We start from the raw sequence: 22,133 nt of genomic DNA on the forward strand, positions 1-22,133 counted from the left end.
AAGAGCACGAACACTCCTTTATTTGCAGATGCATGAAGGTTCGCTGTGAAAAAGGCAGTGGCCTGTACAATAAGCAGACATCCACAGAAATACTTCATGATCCTCTCAGGGAGAAGAAAAGCTTCAGGCTTTTTCAGCCTAGTAGAAGACTAGAGAGGTAGATAGATTCAAGCCTCAGTAGCTCTGAGTATCCCTGTGCTAAATACTATGTAGAAAGGAAGAAGATCTGAGAAATGTCAGGAAGGGGGTAGAGGGGAAGGAAATATTAAAATAATTTGGAGAACTGCTATGAATTTATATTTGTCCTGGGTTACAATCATATGGCTAGTGATGATGACACCTTGCTACAGCTGGTTGAAGAAATCTTGACCTACAGCTAACAGTTCTATGACTAGCATAACAGTACAGGTATGCTGCCAAACCTTCTTCTTCAGATGTTAACCCCTCCAATTCCTCTGGTGAAAAGTCTTCAAGTACTCTTTCACAGCTATTTCTGGGTAACATGATTTATGTATAATATAACACAGGCCATTTTCCCTCACGGGTTAACCAAATTAGCATATTCTATCCCACATTAAACAGAACATGAACATCACCTATGGCATGTGATCTACTTTGACACATTACTTTGGCAACTTTTTGCAAAGGAAGTGCCTATTACCCATCTATGTGATCTCATCCATCCAACAGAGCTGGAAGTTTCAATTTTTTTCACATTCCCTGGCTGTTCTCAGACACAAGTGTTACAAAATATAAGGTGCATAATTGCATTTTCATTGTTTTACTGGTATTTCTTGTCTCATACTGAGAGGCTGAACATAGCTACAGTAGGAGAGCCAGGGAAAGCTTGATACTGAGTAAACTTGTCCTAACATAAAAGGGAATCATGGAAAGCATGCTTTGAAGTTAAATCAAGGCTCTGTGGCATGTTTTAGGACACAAATTTCAAGGTTTCTGGAATGCATGACATCCCAGTTGCTTTGGCCTGGGCTATCCCATGATCCCACCTATACCGTTACCTACTTCTGCCATCTCACCGTAACATTTTATTCTTCATTGGCTTTGCCTGATGCCATGTATTGTTTCCAAAGCACTGCCAATATTTCATGTTGTATAAAAACTCTTTGTTATAGGCATTGTGCATATCCCTGGGTTTCTCTTCTGTATCACATTTGTCACAATGTAGGATGCAGGCTGTTTGGGAAATGTTATGGGAAGCATTTCATTTACCTTCCTTTAGATTCAGCTCTTCCAGTAGATTCAGCTCTCACTGAATACGTGGCTGATATAATCCTGTGGCAACCTGTTTCTATTATGTCTCTTTATGCTTCTGAGTCCTGTGTAAAAATACTAATAATAACCTCTGAGTGAAACTTTTAACAGTATAGGAGCCTCCTATGAATCAGACTAAATATCTATGTAATTATGTTCCTCAAAACCTATCTATTGTTTTATATAAAAAATACAATTTAGAAGTTGTGCCTGATATTAATTCAGAAAATACACAGCTTCTTTTTTGACTAATAGATACAAATTACCTATCATTCTAAACCTGATATTAATACTAACATTGGTATCACACTACTGAGATGAACTTCCCGCTCATGAAGTGTTATCATTGCAGACATCTGGCAAATTGGTTTTTAACTTCTAACACAGTTGATATGCCTTTTATTATGACAATATTCTGTTTCAACAAAAGAGAGCCTGTTTCCCAGTGATGAACCATTCTAATGATTTTATGTAGAAATACAGCTAATGAAAAATAATGGCAAGGGACTTCTGAATTCAGTTTTTATTCCCCATTCCAGCAGTCCTCATTACAATATCACAAAATTATGTCTTATGAAGATGACACACAGGTACACTTCAGTCTCTGTTTCAGGCTGCTTGCCATAAATAAAATAGGAAAAATTGTGTTAGTATCAGGAGAGTGTCCTACAATGCTTGGATTGTACAGCAAATAGAAGCATTAGAATAATTTATTCTTTCTATTACATTTGGCATATGTATTACCTGAAGCATTCATATTTCCCAGTTACTGTTCTCTCTCTAAATGATCATCCAAATGAGGAAATGAGAGCCCTAACTTAGCCTAAATTTTTAAATCAGACTAGTACTACTTCCAGGCTTAAGAATATGCATAAAATACCAGAAGTACAACTAAAACCTCTTATTATCACTGTCACTCTGTTATATTTTTTTCTTTAGCACCAGCATGTGGCAATTATCAAAAAATGCAGTGGCATAAAATGATACAGAAATGTTCGTGCTTGATCTGTTCAGTGGTCTATTCATCTCAGTATCCTGTCTTTATTAGCAGTTAATGACAGATGCTTCCAAAGAAAGTATGGGGACTCTGTGATCCTGTAAGCTGTTCACCAGACACTTTTTTTCCCCATAAATTCTCTCATTTAAAGGGTTTGATTAAATGCTCAAGTGTGATTGCTTATGTCTCTTTTCTACCCTTCCTTATCTCTCACAACATGGAAAATTATTTGATATTCATAAAGGAGAGAGATTTCAACAACTTAGCTGCTCTTCAGGCATGGGTAAAAGCCAGATTTTTATCCCTGTTCCCAAGTAACCATTTCCTTTTTACTGTGTTAGTATTATTATTATTATTACTTTTTATTATTATATTATTACATTATTACTTTTTATTATTATTTAGTGTAAAACACTATTGGAAGAAACAAGATGATGGAACATTTTTATCGCAATGTGCCCCAGTCTGACATTTCCCAGTTGCATGTTAGATTACCTAAACTTTTCTGAACACACATAATGAATTGATAGATTTTAAATGCACAGTTTATTTCCAATAGCTATGCTGAAAATCGAAAAGAAAGAGATTCTCGCATTAACCAGTTTCTGTATGGAAATGCTTTTATTCTAGTATGCAGAAAGAGACACTGATCGCTATTTGCTCCACCTGTACCATGATTTTTTTCCAGCAGGTGGGTGATAATTAGCCTTCTTATTTATTTCAGGCAATTTAACCGATTCTAACGTATGGTTCAGTGATCTGCTGTCTTGGATGGCATCCACATGGTTTCAAGATAGAGACACATTCACCACTTTCCAGTCCCACAGGATGGTAGTTGGTGTTAATGAGGTTTTTAAACATTTTCCTGATTAGGTCAGTATTTAGTGTATTGTGGTTTTTTAGTTGGGTTTGTTCTTCTGCTGTTTGTTGGTTTTTTTTTTTCAAAACCCTGAAAAGCATTCAGTGTTGGGAACTTACAACTTAATTTATCAATTTGTTCCAGCATGTCTCACTAGAGCTTGCAGGACTCTAAACACAGAAAGGAGGAAAAACACAGCTCTGCATGATGATAAAGTCCAGCACTTTGCTGAATGGGCTTGCAAATGCAATAAAAGCTGAAATAAAGTACTTCTGGAAATTATGCAGTTTTGTCTGTGCTCTAGGAAGCACGCAATACATTCTAAAAGCAGTGTAAATAGCATACTGTTCTGCACTGAAATAATATAAGAATCTCACAGCAGTCTGATGAGGGTCCTGGAAAAAAATATAGTGGGAGAGTTATGAATTAAAAAGAAGAAAAATCTAGTGAAGAATAGTGAAAAATCAGAGTACATTGTCTCTTGCAGTAGACTACAGATGGAATCCCAATCTGGGCAGCTTGGAAGGGATTAGATTTTGGGTGGGAGCCCTCAGATCATAAATGTAGTATCTTAGAACACAGTTTAACTGCATATGCAATTTTATTCAATACATGGCCTTTGAGAAAGCTTGTTTATTGTGGAAGGATAAGTATAGGTTGCATATTTTTATGTTACTAGTGGACAAATTATCCTCTATGTTAAACTCAGTTTTAATAGTAACTTGTGTTATTTTATTATCAGTAACCTGAAACCTGTGCTGAAAAACATTAACAAACTATTTTCTTTACCTTGTCAAATTAATTGACAGAATTCTATTTTGGATAACACAGTAATTAGAGTTTAGTTGATACGGGACAACATTAGCATAAAGGCAGTTTTCTATGCTTGTTGTGACAGAACAAAACTAACAAAATGTGTACTAAATGTCATATATTATTCTTTTAATACTATCATTCTATTCTGCCAGCTAGCAAATCCATTTACACCCGATTTTAAATCACACATAAGCTGAAGCAAATACCCTGAAGTCAAACCCATAACAGCTATATGCAATAAATTCTATTAAGCTATATCATGTTTCTCTGAGGATAAATATCACCATACCATGAATCTTTTGCTAAGTAGACATTTCAAAATTGCCAGGAAGGAGTCAACATTCTGAATCCGTCAGGACCACATTAGGAATTGTGATACAGTTCATTACTTGTGAGTTGTTACACAGTATTAGAGACTTCCATAGGCTTAATTTGACATGAAACCATCAAACTATGTAAAATAAATTATAAGAAAACAAACTTCAAATATATTTACCTTCCAAACAGATCTGAATTTTGCACACATATTTTCTTCCTGTGCCTGCAAAGGTGGAATATGAAGACAGATGGATATTTTAATATGAAATAAAAGAAATATCAACTCTAATTTTTCTTAGTCATTTAACTCACAATTAAATGTGAGGAAAAGAAACACTAAAATATTTTAGTATAGCAGTTACTGCCACTGAAGAATGCCAGTGTTCTTGAATATGTTTTCTATGCCAATCTTATAATAAAATTCCACAAATTACGTGCTACAATTTATTTGGAGAATTTTTTCTTCTTTGTTGTCCATAAGTTGTTGGTAAGAATTCAGAATATTTCAGTCTTTATGTAAATATATTTTAGCCTTTGAATTTCTTGTGAGCTAAATTTGTGTTTGAAGAATTTTGTTCACTGAAGCCTATATTCAAGGTTTATTTTCTGTAAGTATTAGCTACTGCTTGAGTCTGTTCAGAATGACATTAGAGATTTTTTTTTTCAGTTCAAAATGTCTCTCCTTTTTCACTTTTTTTTTTTACTCCAGTTTCAGAAAAGGATCATCATGGGTGTCATCTTCAGTACTTACTGAAAGACCAAAAGATACATGTGGGACATATAGACACAGTAATGCTAAAAATACACAATGAGACAACACTTTGTAGTCTGTGAAGAGAAGCATAAAGGATAAGAAAGGAAGCTAAAAACCTCTCTAATCTTTCTAGTTAGAAGCAGATATCACCTCTGCTTATTCAGGTGAGTAAGTGGTACTACTGATTTACAGAGGAAGGGATACAAAGATGAGAAGTAACCTGCTGTTCTTAAGAGCTGAAAACAGATCATTATATTTTAGGGCACGTACATAACTCATTACCTGTAAAATCTTAAAAATTCTTTAATTACTTAGTCTTTGTTCTTGTCCATTGTACCCCTTTCTTTTTGTTCCAGTTCCCAGTTCTGCAAAAACTTAGAAAACTGGGTTGAATGTTAAAACTTGGCAAGAGTCTCAATCACCTCAGTGGCTTTCTGATCCAGAGAATTTATTCCAGAATTCCAGAAGGGGAATACATTTTTGATCTTCACAAGCCTGAGACTACAAGTTTATATGGTTTGAGGCAGGAGCTTCATTTATGCCTCAGTCTGAGTGTGGCTGTAACTGACCAAAACATAACAAATAACATTGTATGGTACCATTTAAAAATATATTTAGTCAGATCAAGTGTTAGAGATCTGTTCTTGAGGTGCTGCAGATTAAAAATCCCCGAAACAGTCTTTTCCTGATGAGATTGTGCCATGGGACTGATTGCGTCTTTTGTCTGTAATGTACAGAAGGGCAGAGAAGGGCCAGTTTGGGGGTCAGCAAGATACAGAGCTGCCTGCAACAGAGCTCAGGTTATTTGCTTCTGTTGAAATCTATTGCAAATCTTCCTCGGATTCCAGCAGTCTGGGATTTCACTTCCTGAGTTGATAGGAACAGAACGAAAACAAAGTGCCCTGCCAGAATCCCCCCACTCCTATCTACACATCTGACTTGCCTTAGTCTAGAAAAGAATTAAAGGATAATTTTTCTTCCTGATAGAGTCTGTGAGAGCTACACATCATTCTGAGGTGGAATTGTTTGCACTTGATTTCTAACTTCTCTTTTTGGTGTCATTTGAAGGATAACATACTCCTGAAGGTAGTCTTCCTATGTTTATTAATTCCTCCTTTTTCTCCTCTACAAGGGAGTACTCTTTTTGGACCTGCTTAGGGACAACAATATTTATTGCTGTTTCTGATTTAGTGTGTCAATGGGTGTACAGTTCTTAATGGAAAAGCAGCCTTCCCCCTCTTCACCTTCTACCAGCATTAGTCCTTATTAAGCTTCTTTGTGTGTACATGCCTGGTTTTCAGAGGAGGAATGCACCATTTGCTGAAGGAAGAGAGGATCTGCCTGCTTTCTGGTCAACAGCTTACTAACCTACTTTATAATAACTAATAACTCATCAGAGAGCTGATGGACAACAGGATTAGCTGTGTAAACGGTCTAAAGAAAGGCTATGGGAGCCCAATAAAAAGACAGGTGTCAAGTTCCATGCTTAGACAGAAAAATCAGCCCTGCAAATGCAACTTTGCAAAACAAATGAAGTAGCTTTTCTGCAGAAAGGTATCTGGTTACTCTGTGAATATTAGTATCACCAACACTGAGTCATTACCAAAAGGGTAAAAGTCAATCTCAGGCATACAAAAAAGAGTATACAGATGATGAAGAAAGTAAACTTTCTTTTTGTTCAGCACTGACAAGACTGCAGCTGAAATCTTATGTCCAGTTTTGGGCACCACTCTTCCCGATAGGCTTGCACTAATTTGAGAGGAGGTCCAAGACAGATCAAGAACAAGTGGTGGCATAAAAATGCAACTTCTAAGGAAAGTTTGAAGAATATTTTATATTTATTCTGAAAGAGAAAAGAAGGGTTTGTATAATGACATTCATCACATTTGTAAGAAGCTGTGGAAACTAAGGAGTTCTGCTCTCCATATCTGTGAGAAAAGGACAAGAAGTAATTGGTGACAAGAGAGATTTAGGTTAGTTTAAAGTAAAAGGTTTTCTACTCAGAAGATTGATTCGCCAAAGAATCAATCCTGTGAAATTCCCATTGCTGGCAGGTTTTGAGTGTTCATGTTAGACAGCCATCTGTCCAGCATGAAAGAACAAGTACAAATAGTTTGGAAAAAGCTCTCATATTCTGTTCCAGATTCACTTCATAAAAGTATTGGGGTTTTTTCACTGTTCTCATTGTATTTTATTGCAATTCTGCAAACCTTGAATAAAGAGTATTAGTGAAAAAGGCACGGGCTGAAACCATAGTCCAGCAAAACAGATTTAAGACAGCATTTGTACTTCACAAAGTAAAATGCTTAGGTGCTAAAGAGACCTAAGTTTGACAAAAGTAGGTCAAAATCAAAATCAAGTAGTGATGATAGTGCAGCTGATGGACTGGAAAACAAACATGAATAGCAATTCTCTTTATGTCAGATGAGCAATAACTCAATTATGTCCTTATTACTATCCTTGAATAAATTATTGGTGAAAAATAGAGCCAGAGGCAATAATAGGGATTAGCATGGGAAAGTGCAATGCAATAGTAATTAGGATTCTAGTTTACTATTTCGTGTTACATCTGCAGTATGACATCCAAAATGCAGTCACCTAGAAAGTATTTCACTCTACATCATATTTACAAAATCATTCTCCCTACAAACAAAAGGTTTTAAAACTAGGATTGGGAAGATAATGTCATCTTCATGTTGCATAAAAAAAAATAATATCTGTGAAACCTATCCACTTACCTGCTTTTTAAACAGAACCTTGAAAGGGATCACCTCTCATTTTTTTAAACCAATTTTGGAAGCAAATTATCTAAATATAATAATAAAGATCTTCACTAATAATAATGACAGTTTGCAATCTGAGAGACATTTTGCATTCTTAGTTGTGACACAAGCACTTTGCAGAACCTCAGACATTTTATATAGCTCTTGCAAATACATTTATCACAAATGTAAAATCTCTAGAGCCACTTATTTCATATAATTTTACCTTGCAAAGTGGAGTTTGAAATACCAGATTTGAAGTCTTTGAGCATTAAGGGAATGAACAGTCTCTCAGTTTGAAACACCATTGTCAGTTCCCTCACTAAAACCATGAATTTTATGTTTGAAAAACTTTGGAAGCAACTGAAGATTTGAACTTCACAGCTAAGCCTCATCAAATATTGACAGCCACTGCATAAAAGATATAGGTTATTCTGCAGTAGATAGTACATATTCCCATTGACTATGTGTTGTGGAACTAATTTGAAAGCAAATCACATGGGCTGTAATAATAAAAACAAAATATTGATTCAGATTTATTTCTAAAAGTTCAAGCTTGGAATTCTCTCTTCATACTTTTTACTGCAAAGAATTCCATAGATCTCAGGGTTAACATGCATTATCATCTAGCATATTACTAATAGAATGCTAATATGCTCTTACTTTTAATTTTCATAGTAAAAATTGTAAATTGCATATAATTTACATAATAAGTGGTATAAAAAATCACATTAGAATAATTTATATCGAAGGATAAATATGTATACTTTTTGGTTTAGTAATGATAGGTACCGTGAAGCATTAGATATTGATAAATATTCCATTTTATTTAATATTTGATTTGGTATACTAAGGTATGAGGTCTAAAAAGGACAGACAGTTGTAGATATGTACGTATACAGATGGTGTTAACTTGGGACTGCTTTTGAGTTTTGTATTCACAATATTCATCTTGGAAAGAAAGTGTTCCTTCAGATGATATTTTAACTTTTTATCAGGAGAAAAAATCTCTTAACTGTGCACATTGCTCCCATGTAATGTTCGACACGTTTAAGCTATTAATGGACTACTGCGTAAAAAAAAAAAGTACTATCAAAGAGGGTATGGTCAGTGAGCTGGGAAGCAGGACTGTTGTTTACAGTGGTCTGCCTGTGCAAAAGCTCCTGGACAGGAGCAAGGAGCTTGAGCACAAAGAACTGCCCCAGCAAGTGTGGGAGATGCCTTGGGAGCCTTCTGGCTTCAGGAGCAAACACCAGCCAAGGCAAAGGAGAAGAGGAAACTTCTGGATCTTGGAAAGAAGAGTGAAAATGTATTTCAGTCCAGAAAGCTATCAGTAGTTTTTAGATAGGAAAGCATGAGAAAAGGACCATCACACACAGAACATAGTGTCTGTGGAAGACAGTCTTTTAAGCAGTTTATTTAATGTGTCACTTAGGAGATCTGATTTTTCTCTGTTCATAGCATTACTTTTTCTGGGTTATTAATCGCACTTCAGCAAAAGAGAGTGTTAGAACTCTTTCTGGTGGCTTTTGGCAACTCACATCAATAAAATCGGCATGTCTCCAGCCAAGGGCTCTGTGCCAGCAGCTGTTTCAGCCACAGCTCGGCTTTCCTGGGCACCCTTATTGCCTCAGCAAAACAAAAACCTGTCCACCTCTCCTGTGCTCAAGTGGAAGAGTTCCAGTCCTGCACATTAGAAGTCATGCTGTAGGTCCCCAGATTAACAGAATACTTCAAGCATCATCTAGTTTAAAAGAAAAAAATATCTCCCATTCTCTGCCTCCGGCCTGTAGTCTCATCAGGTACATATGTGCTACATTTTTGTCATATTTAGGTTTTTCTCTGTTCCTGGGAAAATGTCATACTTTTTTAATTTTTATTTTTTTTTAAGAACTGTCATAGCTATCTTGATTTTTGTTTGTTTCTTTCTTTTTTTTTTTTTTATTTCAGAAGCTAGATCCCTAAGAAATTTCAACTTAAAATCAAATTGTATTATCATCCCTGACTAATTCTAATTCTACCTGCTCAGGATTCAGAACTCCCATTTAAAAGAAAAATCTTATTCCATGTGCAAAATCACCACAGGACTTCTCAAAGGCTGTTTTTACCCAGTGTGTATTTTAAAGACCAGTTCTATTCAGAACAGTAAAAAAACAACACGTCTTCTCCCTTTGTCCATACAATGTCACTCTTGTTCCTTTCAATGAAGAAAATGAGTGTCTAATTCCTTTTATTCCTAGTGGCCCTGAAAAACGAATCCCTCTGAAGCAGTTGACGTGTGACTTGTTATTACCTGGACAATCACAAATTATTTGCTGAGTTCTCAGAGAGACCAAGCAGTCACGTGAACACAGTTATTAACAGGAAGGAATAATTAGAACAAAAGATAAAATCCTTTTTGTGTGCTTTTTTTTTTTTTTTAATAGGAAAAAGGTAATGTTATCTGACTTGACTTTTGAGATTCAATCGGGTTTGAAGGACTCTGAGCTGAAAAAAAGTCTTGGTTTTATGCCGTTTAAAACAAGCACTTTCAATTTGGAACCAATTCAAAGACAATAAATGAGAAACATTATGATGCTGTTTCTACAGAATGGCTTTTCCAGACTGAAACTATGTTTTGAAGTCAAATTTGTCAAAACATGTCAAGAAAGTCTGTAGAGCAGAAACTGAGGTGAGCCACATCCTTCCATTCAGCCACCCTTTCAGTCTCAATCTCTTCCCTGATCAGAGAGTGACAAATTTCTCAGGTTCAGCACAGTGCTCGCTACCTAAGACATCTCTGGGCTGAGTTTGTCTTGGCTTACTGCTCAGAGATACAAACAGCAAAGTGATAAAAGCAGTTTCATTCATGCTGTTCCTCTGACTATGGAAACACTGAAGGAAAGAATTCTTCTCTCATGTAGATGATACTATTAAATGTACAAGAAAGCCCTTGATCATGAAACTGTTTCTCTTGCTGCTTTGCTGTTTCCTAACAAGCTGTTATAATTTCTGTTCTTATTGAAATAGTAGGCTAAAATGAAGAAAAAAAAAGCCAAAACAACTAAGCAACAAACATTGCAGCTATGGTTTGACAACATATTTCCCATTGTGACAGTAAAAAAAGTGCTATATTGAGTTAGATGCAAATTACGTTTGTTGACAATTCACAGCTATGATCAACAACTACTTAAACAGCGAAGAGCAATTTTTAACCTTCAAAATGTATACATTTGTAGAGATAGCCAGCAAAGGTTAGAAATAATAATTGTTCATTTGAATAAGCAGCAGACTTCTAATGTGATCTCTGATTTACTAAAATCCAGAGGTGTTCTGTTTGGTTTTACAAGGATATAACTGAAATCAACCAAATAATGAAGTGCTTAATACATTTCAAGCTTCCTTTGCACTCCTGAGACAAATTAAAGGTAAAATATACTTCAGTTTTCCTACTTCTAGAACTACTGAAAAAAAGGTGTGGAAGCCCTTCTTAATATTAGGATCAATATGACTTCTGGATGGAAGCACACAACAAACGTGTGTAGTTTTCATAGAGAAATATGCAAGAAAACAGTTATTTAAGGAAGATTTCATAAGTATGTACTGCACTTTAATGTATGAGTTGACTTTTTTAAAAGCATTTTCTGTGTAATACTAGAAACAATAAATGCTATAAATTATTATAAATCAGATTGCTTATTATGGATCACCTCCTTTTTACCCTGTGTAAGGAGAAAAGTAGCAGCCTAAAGAAAAGGCAAAGTACAACACAGCCTAACACTTAGAATTACAAGACAATTGTATGTCAGTCTTCATAATCTCTTAAGAAAGGAGAAATGAAGTACAGACAAGTGATTAATCCTACTTATGGATTCCCTGTTCAGGTAGGGATGTAGGTCTGGAAGCCTACAGCTTAAGTGGAAGCAGCAGAAGACTACCCTCACACTCTACCTATGAGAAAGCATGGATGTGAGGGTACAAACCAGAGCACCCTGGGCTGCCCACTACCTTCAAGGGGCATCCAGATATTCATGCAGCATGCCCTTGGGGGTCCTTATTCTCTCCTGCTTACTGGAAAGAGCAAAGTTAGTGTACAGTGGGAGAAAAACTTCAGTCCTCAGGCTGTACTAGATCTGTTATACATCAGCTGTAAGCAGTGCTGCAGTTTGTTCCCCTTCTGTCACAATGACTGCCTCCTGAACAGCCTCCAGCATGCTACTGACATGACTGCCCTCATCCACCATGGTGTCCTGGGCCTGCAAGACCCTGCATAAAGGATGCTCTGGCAGTGCCTGTCACTGAATTCAGAAGTCTGGAAAACAGAAGGGTCACAAGTCTGGTCTGAAGGGTCATCATCAGACCACTGCTTTAGAGGCATCTAATCGCTTATTCCCAAATCCTACCCCATAACTTTCTTTCCCATCTTGCTTTCCCCCAAAGGATCAAGAGTTGCATAAATTTGCATTTATACACAAATCCAAACTTTGGACAGTTGCTACAATTTCTTTTAATAATATTATTTGCACATAACACTCAGCACTAGATAAGAAAACTGGACGAAAAAGTGTACAAGACTTTCCAGTGCTGGTCACAGGACAGATTCCTGTAGATAAACGTTCATGGCTTACGTTCAGGTTTCCTGCACCAGAGATTTAGAGAGGGACAGGAGTAAAGTGAAATATTCTTATTAAATATTCTCACAGCTCTGTGGGAAATGAATGACAGTACTGACTATTTACTTTGCATATATTTAATCTTTTTACCTACTGAAATCTTGGCTGTTCCATGCATTTCAGTGAAAGCAGTCTCTGGGTTAGAATCTCCCATTAAAAGTATATGAAGGTCCTACAAGTTCTAGCTAGAAGATGGAAGCATTGGTATTGTTAATTTTAAGAAAGTTTCTTATCTGCTTGAATCAGACTATTCTTGCTGCCAGCTGTATGTAGCAGGTAAGCTATATTGCTTGTTCTGAAGGCAGGTATTTCCAGCTTACTATACTCTACTTTGGACCTCTGTTCTTGCAAAACAATTTACAAATTTTAATATTGTCTCACCTCATTCCACACTTGTCTTTGAAATTATCACACTGTGAAGCTCACATAATCAGCTGCAAGATACTGTAGAAATACTGAAATTTAAATACAAGGCACATTTTACAATGCAATGTATCTAGTTGGATATGTTGGAAAGGAACGAAATGTGAAGACTTGGGTATTAACTGAATCTGAATATAACAACATGACACCTCACTAATATAGTATGTCATTGTATAGCAAAATGTCATATCAGTACCCTTCTGTTGTCTGTGATAATAGAAATCATTGCACCTCTTATATTATTTAAGACCATACCAAAGTTAAAACTGGGGAAAATGCAGTAGGAAGGAAATTGCCTGCATGTGTTGATAACACATGGGTCTGCTGAATTTGTCATATTTTAACTCCTTTACAAAAGAATTCAATCATGTATCCAAAGTAAACTAATGGTTGGTATAACAGCATGGATTTCAAATTCAGACCATAACTGTAATAGATACACAGTAAAGTGTATGAGAGAAAAAAAAACCCAACAAAACAGTGAACTATAGAATTACATTAATAAATGGATCCAAATAAAAATATGTTATTACTGGGATTTGAATGCATGTTAAAGATAAAATATTTGAGAATAAAGACAGCAAAACCATGACTGGTTACCCTATCTCTGTTGTATTTACTACTGCATAAACTGAAGGCTGTGTTTGTGAATATAACTTCAGGTATGTAGCCATTGCTGTCTGCATCTTTTTTGGCTGTAGTTGCACAGCAAATCAAGCTGTGATCCTGCCGAAACTGGACAAGTAACACCAAGTACTTCAGGAGGGTCATAATTTGCTGACCTTTAGAAGGGACCAAAGGGGTTGCTTTAAGCAAGTTTGCTACATTTGTATTTCGAGCAGGTATTTCTTGTGGAGGGAAAATGAGAGCAACAAGGTTTTGGACTTTACTCTCAGGACTTGTTATCCAAGAGAAATTTCATATAGGAATACATCATTGCAGGGAGATATTCACCCCCTGGCAAACTGGGGCTGTGGCAATTGCATGCTCCATCTACCTTTGGTGCAATCAAGCTGTAGGTCTCTTTCTGTCTAGGAGAGTAGCCCACCCACCTGACCATTATGCAAAAGTAGGTGGCACCAGCAAATACCATACTCTTTGTAAATGTTAGGAGGCTGCACTAACCTGACCCAACCTGACTTGGAGCTGGGCTTCAGTGGGAGACTCTGGGTCATTCTCCTGCACTTTAGAAATGACCATCTAATATTAGCTGCAAGCAAATTTTCAGCAGCAGAAGTGAAGTTCTGTTGAATACAGGCATTACAGGGCCAGGCATTTTTTGATACAGTATCTGTCTGAGACATGGGAGGATTTTAAGCAGACTGGTTCCCAATACTTCTGAACTTTCACTCTAAATAACAACACTCTAAAGTATTGGGTATCCTGTCAAATACTATATACTTAGAATGTGCATTTCATAATCAGGACTTTTTATCTCCTTAAATCCTTTAAAGTGTATACATGGATATGCATTTTTTAAAACACAAAACCACAGTACCTCCTTCATCTGTGCTTTGTGATGAAATACATAATGTAAGTTACAGCAACAGGTAGGTGATCTGTACACTAGCAGCAGTTCTCAGGCTCATCATTGCCAGATTACTTATTCCATAAACTGGTTCCCATTTTTCACAGGCAAGCATGTTAAGATTATTTAAGTAATTCTTATGGCCTTGTATAATAATGGCACTGGATCCATGTGATAGTAACCTCTTTCTGTGGGGATGTCTTTACCCAGTATTGTCACTAGAAAATGTGTGTGAGGCTCAGTTACTGGAGCTGGCTTCTTCTTAAGGATAAGGAAAAAAAATAAAAATTAAAGAAGATACTGCTCATGAAATGAGTGACACTTTATTCTATACTAAGTTTTCACATGTAATACTTCCTTACAAACAATTACACAAGCTTTGATGATTAAGAAAAAAATAAATGTATGCATTATCTTCTCATTCACACATCAAAATGAACTTTTAACTCTAAAAGCAGACATCTGTGGATATTAACATTCACTTAACGAAGTAATCCTTGTGTCTCTTTAGTTTCTTGAAACTTGCCTCTGTATAAACGCAAAACTCCTTTAAAAAATCGCAGAACTTCATTAGAAAGATGAATAATATCAAATGAAGATTGTGGGCTACATTGTATGCTTATGCTCATGTAAGTTTACTCAAAGCAAAGCACTAAATGTACTGCTTCTATGAGATACAATTGTGCAGGACTCGTGTACCTTTATTTTTCTTCAATAGATTCTGGGGGGAAAAAAAGCACAAAACCCTACCACCTGATAAGTGTGAAAAGCAAAAAGCACTTGATAAAAACAAGTAGTTCCATAAGCATTATGTCAGCCTGGGGCTGTTGCTGGCACCTGCCAATTCAGCTAGTAGATTCACACCAAAGCCTTTTATTCAGGAAGGTCACTAATCTGAGCCTCACTCATTCTTCTTCAGGTACTTACTTTCAGAAACTTCTTGGAAATTACTCTGTATTTCACTATCACTCTGTATTTGGAATCAGTGAAGATGCTGAAAAAAAAATACTGGGCAGGAAGTTGCCATAAAGGCACACAGGACTCTTTCTTACAAATGTTTTATGTCCTTTAAAAGTCAGCAAAAAAAAAATCAGAGGTGATCCATTGTGTAAACTTCAGATTTTCTCAGCTCCCTATATTAAATCTTGCTTTTTGATCAATTTAATAATTTTTATTGCACTCTACCTTCAAAGTTCTTCCGTTAGAAAAGGGCAGCAGAAAATTTATGAAAAATAAAGATATGCTGAGCTCAGTTTTCTCGTACAGCAGAGGAATTATTAGTCTTCGTAATATAAATTACAACCAGACTGAGTGTTTAATTTAAAAAAAAATTGCAAATGGAAAAGCACTTACATTGCTGTACTCCAGAGACCTTTTGATACAGTTTAAATGAGAAAGAAAATTCAAAACCTTTGACCTGGTTTCACCAAAGGTTTCTTTTTTATTACATCTTTGTTATGCTCTCTGAGTTTGCTTGGTTTTTATCAGCAACACACAGAACACATATTAACCACATGGAAACTTTCATCTTTTTGATGAACTAAACATATTGCCTTTGTTTCTCTTTCTCGCATCATTGACAACAGGCTTTTGTGTCCAACTGTGATAATGTCCCATGTTCAGAACATTCATATCTCTGTATGAATCTAACAACAGGCAATTGACATCTTGATGGCTTTCTTGTCCTCCATAAGGGGATAAACAAACACATGCATATGCAGCCCATGCTTAAATGGACAGAAAAACTTGTTCTGACTAGCAGGGCTTTTGTACACCTGTTACATTTAATACATATGTCAGGCACCATCTGTTAAAAAGACTCTTTTTTCCCTCTTTGTGCTTTAAACAAGACACAAAAATGAAGTGCTGAGAAGCTCAAACATTGCAGAGGTAAAGAAATGGGTGTTAATAGCTATCCATCAAAGCCTGGGGTTTCAACATAAAAACCACATTAGAGCAGAATGAGAACTAAATCAATGGACTGTTCTGTTTCCTAGCTTCTTACATTATTCGTGCAATACCAGAATGAAATCACATTACTTTATTTGTGGTGACCTAATAGTGCTGTGACAAAGGACTAATTGCTTTAAAATTTTGTGATCAAATATTCAGTTGGGAAATACTGTTGAAATTAACATTTGTTTTAAAGAAGTCTCTGTCCTCATATCTTTTTGATGTCTTGATTGATACACCATCATCCCTTAATCACAGGTAACTTTGTGAGCTATTGCTTCTGTTTAAAATACTCCTTTTATATTTGTCTAACTACCTTGATAATTAGATAACATAAAAAACATTAAAAAAGGACAATTTCTAAATGTAATTCTTTTGGAATTTCTTCATGAAGTGTAACTTGTGTCTGCAAATGGATCCACTGCATACAAACCCCTTTTTAGCTATTTTGTTTCTTAGTTTGAATAAATCAAAACGAGTTATACCTTCTTGGTGTTTTTCTGAAAAGCACTGTATTCTGACTAGGGAATATTTTGAGAGGTTTTCCTTCATTGCCAGGTGATCAGTGGATGCAGCCATAGGAATTTACTCTGCTTTTCTATAGCCACTTGACTGTGTAACATTTCCTTTAAGTCAGGCTTGGAATCTGGAAATTGTTTGGGTTGGCAGATCATGGCTGACTTTCTTTTTGTGAGATAGGGAGATTTCCAATTCCCACCCAATACAAGTGCAACAGCTGTCATGACAACATTACTCTTCCCTAAGACCCGTTCATCACTCATTTTGTTTATGTTATAGGCAGGAGATTGCCTGAAGAAAGCCTAAGTAAGTGCAAGAAATATGAGTTGGTTTAAATCAATGTTTTTTCTATATACATATCAAGACACACCAAAATTAAGATTATTTCTGAACCCTAATATTGTTATTACATAAGGTTCCAACTTACTCTGCTAATATATGAAACTATAAAAAGTGATGTGAGACCTAACTGATTTAGTAAAGTCTGTGGAGTTTTGTTCTAAAATATTCTCTTTCCTGGGCAAAAATGGAGCAGTTATTCTGCTTAATTTGTTTTCTCTTTATCTCTGACGGACCGAGTTGTGTGACTGTGCCAGCTGATATGAAGAAATGTGGGAATGAGGATCTTGCTGACTGCTGGTATTACAGCAATAACAGTGAGCTGAAACCTGCACAGGGGTATTCCCAATCCAACTAACTACAGGAAAATATTTAAACTGTGGGAAATTGTTGTAAATGTATGGCAGTGTTTTGGAATTAGATGATCTTTAAGGTCTGTTCCAACCAAACCATTCTGTGATTTTGTGCTTGAATAAAGCTACCTTACTTTGTGGATGCAGCTTGTATGAGGTAGAGAATTGACTCAAATAACGTGTAAGGCTTAACTGTTATAATAGTTGGAGGCAGATAAGTGAAACCTCTCAAAAATCAGGACTGTCACTTTTGGCTCCTAAGTCTGCATATGTGGAGATCCACCTTGACTCCTAATAGAGATCTTCTTACTTCCAGCTTCCATAGAACTTTCTGAGCTACTATGGATGGTAGATATCTGTTCTGGATTATGTGCATTGTTATTATCCTTATTTAGAGCTCTGTTGCGATTTTACTAGAGGTGAACAACTACCAAGACTCTGCAGGAATCCTCAGAGCTATCAAAGATACTGAGCAGAATGAATGTCAGTAATGAAGGAGGCTGCCTCTCTGAAAATATGCTTGTAATAAGAGAACATCTGGAGGAAGTGGTTTACCTGTATTCTGAGCATAGCCATCCTACATGCTTCAAGCCAAACTGCTGGACCAAAGCCCTGCATCACAGTAATTCAGAATAAGGGCATTTGACATTTTCCGTTGACATAGAGCCACTCTGCTGCCAAGAAAGTAAAGTTCATGGCACCAAACAGAGCTAGCAATAAACAACCTAACTGCAGTAAAATGATTAGAGTAATGTCCTACTTTTCTGGGCTCTGTTCCCATGACTTTCTGTACCTTTATTTCTTCAAAAAATGTCAGAGTGGTGTGCTAGTGCTGTATGAAAATGGCCACTCAAGGCAAAGAAATAAAGAACTTCAGCTCAGTCCTGGGCACGCAGTTAGACTGCAAGGTCAGTTTGAAAAGGACAAAAGCACAGTGATGCCAAAGGTTTTTTATCTGGATTTTGCTTAAGATCAAAAGCTATGCATAATCTCTTAAAAGCAGATACGTGTGAGGCCTGGGTGCTGAAAATAAGTAGGTGTATAGCATTATGCATCACAGATAAATGAGAGAACTAGTTTCCTGCTTTGGATGTACTATGTGACTTGTGGAAGTTATCTCTTGTGCTTTTCCAATTACATTTATTTTAGGCTGGATGTTCCCACTACTAGATGCTTAAATCTAGATATATATGCACCTTATAGGCACATTAAAACTTACCCAAGAATACTTGCACATCTCTTTAGGTGAAGATTTGATAACTAAAACAAGAAAAAGGTCTTTTTTACAAGGTCTGTTAAATGCTACCATTACATGAATTTGATTTTTTATGTAAATGAACTTTGAGTGATAGACTCTGCTTCTCAGCCAGCTTTGAAAAGATGTGTGAGCTGCAAAAAAAAATTATTCTCCTTTTACTCTTAGTCAAACAGAGCATTCCAATCTTTCGTGGCAAGCTCTGCAATTATAAACTCTGTTTTAGAAACACTTAGTGCTTTTCCTGGGAAAATGTCTTCTACTTTTCTTCAGTTCATGGAACAAAGAAGTAGTACTCACCTCTCTGTTATCTCTACTAAATTCTAAACTTCCAAGCCTGTACAACTTCTATAAAGTAATAAGCATGAAACTTGACAACAAAATAAGCCAGTGTGATGCTAAATAATAAAACTCAGCTCTGCTACTCACAAGCAGATTCCAGCACTGTACGTTTAACTATTTGAACGATGTTACTTTCTTGATACACAATATTTTTCAAAATGGGAATTGAATAATGTTAAATCTGTTATTTTCCAATAGTATTCATTTTAATCAGGTGAAGTTCAGAGGACTATTTCTCTGTTATCACAAGGCTCAAGTTCTAGGGATAATGAAATTGCATTTGTATTAGAATGAGAATCATTCTTAGTAGGAAGAATTTATTGAACTCCTTGCTTTGCCTCCAATTACAGGATTCCAACTCTGTCAAGTCTCTCAAACTTCTGACACTCATGTTTCCTTTCTTTCTGACTTCTTTCTGACCAGTTATTTGGGATTTTGGTTCTAAGAATTCTAGAAGTTGAAATTCATTCGAGAACCTAGATAGATCCTCTTGCAGATCATTCTGGACCCTGAGTGTTTTCTTGTGGAAATGTAGTCTTAAAAATAGTTTATATTTATATATATTGACAACACCAAGCTGTATTAAAAACAGTGAACTTGTATTCTAAAGTTATTTCTTAATCTTAGTTATATTCAAATTAGTTTTAAAAGGGAAAAGAGATGTCTTCAGGTTTGCAAAGTGAATAAAGGTAGCAATATGTAATTTTAGACTAGTTTCTGTCTACACATTCGCTGTTACTTGAGCATAGACACATTAAACATCTGTGACAAGCTAAATACAGCTTTAGATAAGCTAAAGCCTAAACATGTCAGGAGTCTTAGAACAGGAGACATGTTGCTCTGACTGAGCCAGAGTGGCTGGGAGCCTCTCCCCACCTGTCTTCCCTGTTCTTCTACATGTAAAATATTTTTTTTTATGCTGGTTCATAATTTATGTACCATATTGCTCAAGACTTGACGCTGGATCACCATCTTTTGACCTATTTTTTCCCAGCAAAAGAAGAGGTTCCATACATGCATGGATTTTCAAGCAATTTTATGTTGGAGCAGAAGAAGCTTGAACCAGAGGTCCAATGGAAGAATGATGGGGTCAGAGAAGAGGCAGAGGAGGAACAGCTGAATAATAAATGAAGTCCATCTTTGCTGTTGTTCATGACGCATTCATTACAGAACAAATCTGTTTCTTCCTGATTAATTCAGTTTCTATAAAAGGAACCATTCTGTGCCAGCTTTTCATTCAGTATTTTTTTTTCTGCTATTCCTGCCTACTTCTGCACCACTTTATGCAAACCAAACTTAATTTCAAAATAAGTTAGGAAGCCACTTTCCCAATAAATATGAAGGATTCATTTACTGCTATTTGTACACAATTACAAATTATTAAGACATATAATGTGTTCAGTTTTAATGATTTGGGTTTTACAAGCATAACACACACCATCACTGAGTATTTCAGAGGCATCCTGGTTACTGGAATTCCTAGAACATCTTGCAAAGACTGTTTAGGCCATCAGTCTGGTAGGCAGTGTCCATGGCTAACATGTTACAAACACATATATCCAGTCTGTCTATATGTTGCAAGAGTCTAAGCCAGCAAATATATCGAGACAGAAGCTTGAGCCACCCTCAGTAACGACGCAGAACTTTTCTTCCAAGTGGAAGTCCTACTCCTCAGTCAGCCTTTTGTCACTTGTCCCTGTGAGCTCACTATTCCACTGTAGTCATTAGTTTGCCCCAGTTAATAGGCAGTGGCTGAGGTCAATGATACCAGGATAATAAAAAGCATGGAACAAGCATGTTTGGGGTTTTTGGTGGGCTTTTGTTTGTTTGTTTGGTTGTGTTTTTTTTTCTTTTGTTTGTTTGTTTGTTGGGATTTTGTGTGTGTGTGTGTGTGTATGTGGGTTTTTTTTTTGTTATGGTTGGTTTGGTTTTGTTGGGGGGGGAGGGTTGTTTGTTTTGGGGTTTGTGTACGTGTGTGTGTGTGTGTGTGTATGTGTGGAAAAGGTCTCCATGGAGATAATATTTTCTGGTGGCACTATAGCCTGGATGAAACTGAAAATCACTATTAATCATCATTCATTGAAATTTTCTTGACACTCCCATCTATAACCCTGTAAAAGCCAGTACACATATAAATTAAGCAGGCACTCTAAGTTTTCAATAGCAAGTAATCTGTCTGTGCTACTGAATGTGTGTGTGGACAAAAAGCTAACCGTAAATCACAGAACATGAATAAAGGGAGATGTTCTGGTTAACACATGATGAAATAGCTACTATTCAGGGAAAAAAAAAAAAAGGAAAATACAACAAACGGAGAAAGTAGGCCTACCTTTCTCTCAGTACACTATTGTCAGCAGCCTCTCCTTCAGAGTATTACCTTTAGAGTATTACCTTTTACAGCTACTATACAGTTTTGGGTACATGACAATGCATGCCTTTAAGTATGTGCCCATGGGCAGGTCATGTGTTTCTTCCCTGTGAATCCTGATGTTAAGTTGCAGTTCATGTGTTTATTTTGTTTGCTGCCTGCTTTGGGATTTATTTGCGTTTTCTTAATAATGTGCCTGGATATCCTGCATTGTTGATTTTTTCATAAATAATTTTTCATCTAAGCTCCCTGGAGTATGAATACTTGTGCAATAGATAGAGATACAAACTTCAAAGCAGAGATTTTAATTGTAAATGAATACATAAAATTGATTATCTCAAGGGGTTAGTGATACAGTACTTTAATGCTGTGCTTCCTTTATCTCACCACCTAAGATCAGAATCACTCTTTCGAAGTGCCTATCTCCATTGTAAATAAAGTTTGCCTAGGGCAAGTAGCATACAAATGGGAGCATTTCAGTTGCATGTCTAACATTAAATGGACTGAATCCAGGATCCTGGCCTAAAAATTTGTCAGACAGGTAAGAATAATATATTATCTTCAAAGATGAGTTATTTTATCTTCACATCATCCTCTACCTCTTACCTGTGTAAACCACGTGT

The 22,133-nt window shown here is 36.2% G+C and overlaps 1 long non-coding RNA gene across 1 annotated transcript; it reads left to right on the forward strand.

The window, feature by feature from the left end:
• The first annotated feature begins 18,360 nt into the window (after positions 1-18,360).
• On the forward strand, positions 18,361-20,284 carry LOC133220119 (uncharacterized). The gene is made up of 2 exons (XR_009727639.1): positions 18,361-18,453; positions 20,137-20,284. It is a non-coding gene; the product is annotated as an uncharacterized LOC133220119 (long non-coding RNA).
• The last annotated feature ends 1,849 nt before the right edge of the window (positions 20,285-22,133 follow it).

This window comes from Neopsephotus bourkii, unplaced genomic scaffold (assembly GCF_033783945.1).
Source record: "Neopsephotus bourkii isolate Nb327-2 ecotype Australia unplaced genomic scaffold, CSIRO-AGI_Nbou_v1 NB_1423, whole genome shotgun sequence".
In the NCBI taxonomy this organism is placed as follows: domain Eukaryota; kingdom Metazoa; phylum Chordata; class Aves; order Psittaciformes; family Psittacidae; genus Neopsephotus; species Neopsephotus bourkii.